This window comes from Hippopotamus amphibius, chromosome 5 (genome assembly GCF_030028045.1).
Source record: "Hippopotamus amphibius kiboko isolate mHipAmp2 chromosome 5, mHipAmp2.hap2, whole genome shotgun sequence".
In the NCBI taxonomy this organism is placed as follows: Eukaryota; Metazoa; Chordata; class Mammalia; order Artiodactyla; family Hippopotamidae; genus Hippopotamus; species Hippopotamus amphibius.
This window is the reverse complement of record NC_080190.1, coordinates 10,179,949-10,185,948: the sequence shown is the minus strand read 5'-3', so window position 1 is coordinate 10,185,948 and position 6,000 is coordinate 10,179,949. Positions and strand designations below refer to the sequence as shown.

The following is a 6,000-nucleotide window of genomic DNA, read 5'->3' as shown; positions in this document are numbered from 1 at the left end:
CTGAAATGAAGAGTAGCCCCCACTTGCCTCAACCAGAGAAAGCCCGTGTGCAGCAGCGAGGACCCAACACAGCCAATAGATTAAAATAAAATAAAATAAAATAAAATAAAATAAAATAAAATAAAATAAAATAAAATAAAATAAAATAAAATAAAAAAGGAGGTGTCTAGGATCAAGGTTCATCTAGTGACCTGTCACTCAGATCAGGAACAGTGGGGTCTGAGAAGCTCTACTGCCTGGGGGAAAAGGAGGCCTTTTCTGAGAGCCTGGCATCAGCTGAATCATGGCCTCAAATGTCCACAACATGGCCATGAGGTGGCAGAGACCACGAGAGCAATCAGCATGCTCTCCTGACTGAGTGCTGCTCTTTGGTAAAGCATCCCTTTCAGATGCTGCCTGGGGTTAGGACACGAAACAACTCTGTTCTCCCTGCACACACAGCTGTTGGTCTAGACAATGCTTTCAAGCAGAAATGATGCCAGGACAGGCTTCCCTGGCAACCAATGCTCTGGGAAGACACTGTGTAGCCACAATGTCCATAAATCACTGAGGCAGACCAGAGGCTCCATGAGTAATGGCTCATGTGGAACTCTGCTTGCTTTAGAGTGACCGGGGCAGGTACCGAAACATGGAAAACGTCCCCACCCTTCTCCTGGGGCTACTGCTTAGTATCTGTGCAGGTGAGAGGAGAAGGAGGGACACGTGGAGTCAAGAGACAGCAGGATTCAGCTGGAATGAGCGTGAACTGGGGCTGGGCAGCTGGGAGAGAAAGAAGGCAGATCAGACACATGGCACAGAAGGGGCACCACAGGGGCAAAGGGGGACGACGCTGAGCAGGTAAGATGCTCAGTCCATGAGTGTGCCCTGTCTCGGAGGGGGCCTAGCCATGCTCAGACCTCCAAGGATGCTCCTCCTGAGAGGTCCCTGCAGACCAGCATCCCTTACTGCCAATGTCAAGGGGATTAGTTCTGTACCTAGAGGACCGAGCGGAACCAAATTAATCATCAGCCTCACAGCTTTTCTGGGTCCGCTGAGGAAGCACGACGGAGGGGTCCAACCCAAGGTCCAATTTGCATGTGTGATCTCTCAGGCCCGACCATAGGTGATGACAAGGCTGTGCCTGGCAGGACGCATGGGTCTCCTGCTCTGCTCACTTCACATTTGGTGCCCTGACAGGGCATCCCAGTTCCATCATCCAGGAAATCGGCCTTGAGCCCTGACCGAACCAGGCACTTCCTGGGGCCGATGAGGCCCAGTCATAGGCCAGGTGCCTGCAGACCACGTTGGCATTGGTGGTGTCTGAGCTGTCATCACACACGGTGCCCCAGGAGCATTGGTACAGGACCTCCACTCGGCCCTGACACCTGGCACCTCCATTCAGCCAGTCTCAGGGCCAAACCTGATTCGGTCCCTAGAGGGCAGCACCAGAACATCACTTCATGTCTCTCCTGATGTCACAGGCCCAAGGCAGGTGCCACACTCAGGGGACTTCCTGATGCTGACACTCCCCTGGGCAGGCAGTCACATTTATATAGGCCCAGGAGTTTATCTCTATCCCAGGGAAAAGAGCAGAGATTCCTGTTCTGCCCAAGTCTCAGGATGCTCAATTGTAGACATGCAGCCCATCACTCCAAGAGGAGGTGAGCAGCGAGGTCACCCCGACCCATCCAGCTCACACCCAGGCTCCAGAGCCACAGCTGCAGGAAGAAGGCCCAGACCATCCCCTGCTGGTCGCTTGTGGGCTCCTGGGTAGTTCTGCCTGGGTGCTGGCCCCACCCCTGGAGATGACAGGACCTGGCCACACAGAAGCACATGAGGCAATTTTACAACCAACTCCATGGTAGGACATCCGACCATGGCCTGAGAGACCCGAATAGGTCCCAGTAGGATCCAGAGACATTCAGGGCCTACATGGACCGCCTGCAGGAGACTCTTTCCTAAGCATCTAGACCACAGCCCACGGGACACAGCTCACCAGCTCACTAAGATCGAATCTCAGACCTGGCCTTCAGAGCCTCTTGCCTCCCTCTCAGGGACAAGTATGAGAAAGGCCACACCCCCAGCCTCCTCCTGTCACATCCAAACCCCAAAGTTATCTAAAACCAGAGAGGAAGCCCCAGGGAGGCGGGTAGGAACATTTATCTGTTGGTGACTGAGCAGATGAGGATATGGACTGGCTGGAGGCTAGAAGTGGCAACCAAGGGAAAGGTCAGAGTCAGACAGCACAGGAAGGAAGGCTTGACAAGGCTCGCAGCTGCCTAATGACACCCATCCCACAGCTGGATCCTGCCCCTTGCTGCCTGTGTGTGCTGAGCAAGCCTCCAGCTCAGCTCGCGGCTCTGGGACAATGGCCCTGCCCGAGGGCGGCCGACTCCCTCCACCTCTCTTAGCCTGGCATGGTCTCCTTCCTGGGAGAAACCCTTTGCCACCTCCCTTCCATGAGCCATGCCCACACTGGCACATCTGAGGGGTTGTCCCGAGGCAGAAGTGGACAGAAAAGTAACTCGGGGTGGGGGGGGGGGCGGGTAGAGAGTGATCCTGGAGCCAAGGAGGATCCCTGGAACCCAGAGCACTGCCGTCCCTAGGATCCAGCATCCCCTGGGCACCGTCCCTGCCACTTCCGCATGCAGATGGGCCCGAATAGATCTCAGGTGTGGCCTGGGGTGAGGGATACAGGGTCTCCTCTTGGTTCTTGTGCCCCTTCGACAGAAGGTCAGTGGTGATCAACCTCCCTTCTCCCCCAAAACTTTCCTCACTCAGGATTGGACCAGGGCCTAGGGTGATGCAACACAGCCCTGGTTCTTTGTAGCAGCAGGGGACCATCTGTGGACAGGATAAACTCTAGGATGTGACAACTCAGGTAGAATAATGGGAGAAATGAGTGTGTTGGAAACCCCAAGACTAGCTAAGGAGAACCAGCTGAGAGACTCAGTGACAGAGGGGACAATGATGTGCCCCTCTAGGTCCTGCAAAGTGCAGTGATGCCCCTAAAAGGGGAAGAATGGGGAGGGCTGGGCAGGGAATAAAGGGCCATCCTGAGGAATATCGTCTGAGACTCACTGGGCCAGGTAGTGGACTGGGATTGAGCATCTGCGGAAAGAGAAGGAACGTCAGACACCAAGCCCACGGGACCCTGCTGGGACCCCAGGGGGAGGAAGCTCAGTGGACACACGTTGCTGCTGCTCTTCTAAGGGCCTCAGTGTGCACACTGTGGGCCCACCACGGACGTCTCAGTCCACAGGGGGGTCCTCGTTCTGTCTCGCGTCTTGTGCCTGCCTGCCTGGACCTCAGGGCTTACTCACCTGAATATGAAAGTCCCTGCCATGCCTGTGGTCGGCCACCACAGCTATAGCCTTAACTCCCCATGGGAAGAGCAAGGATGAACCCCGGCTCATAAGATGGCACCCCAAGTCCACCAGCCCAGCTGCAGTGAGGTTGAGGCTCATCCAGGTGCCCCAGAGATTCTGCCTGGAATCCAGCTTCTGCCCCAATGCCCTGGCAGTCTCACTGTTGCCGTTATAACACCTAATCCACGCACTGAGGCCGAATAGGAATACGGAGACAGAGATTTTGGAGGAAGAGAGAAAGGGCTTTATTTTGTGTCTGGCAGGAGGGAAGACAGAGTAGGCTAGTGCCTCAAGAACTGTGACCCCCCCTCCTCGGGAGTTGGGGAAGATGTTATATGTGGGACTCGCAGTCTAGGGTATGTGATGAGCATCCAGGTGGTGAAGATCTTGCATTGTTTTTCCTTCGCATTATTTCAAAGCACTCATGGCTGGCATCAGCCCACCTGGTAATTGGCCGCCCGCTGTCTGCTAATTGTGTCCTTTTGCCTCCACTTTATCGGCTGGAGACTTTCTTCCTGAAATGCAAAAAAAAAAAAAAAAACTAAAAAAAACTACAGGGGTGATTTGTATGGAATGCAGGTGCCAGGACTTAATGAGGTTAGTGGTGAGAGGCAGGATGTAACTCACACAGAGTTAGGGTGATAGGCCCTGGATGTAACTTACAGACTTTAGGAGAGGGAGGTTAGCTTTGTGAAGTATAAATCTCGTTACTACAGATCAATGACAGTGAAAGTAAAACAAGGATAAACTCTTTCAGGCCAGGTTATGCTTCTCCCCTAGCTGCTCAGTGTTCTCTTTGCTTTCTTTGCTCTCAAGAGGAAAAAAAACAATCACTTCTGTGTGCATTGCAATAATTTCCCCCACTGCTAGTTCATTCCCTCCATATCAATGCAGAAGAAAACAACTCTGACTTCTATTTGTATTGCAACATCATTACCTCTCCACTCAGCCACCCTGTCCTGACAACCCCCCTGCGCCCCACACCCCGCCGCCCTGCTCCTGAACCTGCGTTCACCACACTCACACATGCACCTTTTGCACTGGACCTCTGATGTCTGAGCCAGCTGTGAGTGGACCCAACTTTGTAAGCCATCAAGGGCACCTTTCCAACCACATCCCCAAACGTGGCTTTGAGAAGGGAGCCCCAGGGAAAACCAGGTGTGAGCTGAGTGGCCATCCTGCTGGAAGGAAGGCTCACTGACTTGGCCCCCAGGGTGGTGGAGGTTCTGTTTCATTCTCTCCACCATTGCTGCTGCAAGGCAATTTCCCTCACACCTGACCAAAAAGGGAGGGGTCCCAACTGCACCCAGGTCCCTGGGAGGCATGCGTCCTTGGGAGGGGCTGGAGTGGGGCCCCTGGAGTGGGAAGTGTGTTGACCCCAACAAACCTCATCCCAACAGCTTGCCCCGGGATGTATGAGACCAACCTGAGCAGATGACACTGGCATCCTCGTGGTGTCCACAGTTGTGCACGTGCCAGGGATTGCGGGGGCAGTTCCACAGGTAGGACTCCTTTCCTGAGCAGCGCACGTCATCCAGGAAAATTGGCCCTGAGCCCTGACCGAACTGGGCACCTCCTGGGGCCGACGAGGCCCAGCCACAGTCCAGCTGCTTGCAGACCACGTTGGCGTCGGTGGTGTCCCAGTCGTCATCACACACAGTGCCCCAGGAGCCTTGGTACAGGACCTCCACTCGGCCCTGACACCTGTCACTTCCATTCACCAGCCTCACGTCCAAACGCGATTTGGTCCCTAGTGGGCAGCACAAGGACACCACCTTATGTCTCTCTAGAGGTCACAGGCCCAAGGCAGGTTCCAGACTCAGGGGACTTCCTGATGCTGACCCTCTCCCGTACCGGCAGTCACCTTTTTATATTCCCAGGAGTTAATCTTCATCCCAGGGAAAAGAGCAGAGATTCCTGTTCTGCCCAAGTCTCAGGATGCTCAGTTGTAGACATGCAGCCCATCACTCCAAGAGGAGGCGAGCAGCGAGGTCACCCCAACCCACCCAGCTCACACCCAGGCTCCAGCGCCACAGCTGCAGGAGGAAGGCCCAGACCATCCCCTGCTGGTCACTTGTGGGCTCCTGGGTGGTTCTGCCTGGGTGCTGGCCCTGCCACTGGAGATGACAGGACCAGGCCAGAGAGACAGGACTGGCATTTCTAAAACCATCCACCGTGGTGGGACAGCCAACCATGGCCTGAGAGACCCGGAGAGGCCCCAGCAGGACTAAGAGGCATCCAGGACCTATATTGACTGCAGCAGGAGAATCTTTCCTAAGCATCTGGACCACAGCCCACGGGACACAGCTTACCAGCCCACTAAGATGGAACCTTAGACCTGGCCTTCAGAGCCTCCTGCCTCCCTCTCAAGGACAAGTATGAGAACGGCCACACCCCCAGCCTCCTCCTGTCCCATCCAAACCTCCAAGCTATCTAAAACCAGAAAGGAAGCCCCAGGGAGGTGGGTAGGAACACTTACCTGTTGACGTCAGAGCAGGTGAGGAAACAGTCTGGCTGGAGGCTGGAAGTGGCAACAAAGGGAAAGCTCAGAGTCAGCCAGCACAGCAAAGAAGCCTTGACAAGGCTCGCAGCTGCCTGATGATACCCATCCCACAGCTGGATCCTGCCCCTTGCTGCCTGTGTGTGCTGAGCA

General features: G+C 54.9%; 1 pseudogene; it reads right to left on the bottom strand.

The window, feature by feature from the left end:
- Nucleotides 1-1,150: 1,150 nt before the first annotated feature.
- Nucleotides 1,151-5,241, bottom strand: LOC130854173 (deleted in malignant brain tumors 1 protein-like; annotated as a pseudogene).
- Nucleotides 5,242-6,000: the final 759 nt, after the last annotated feature.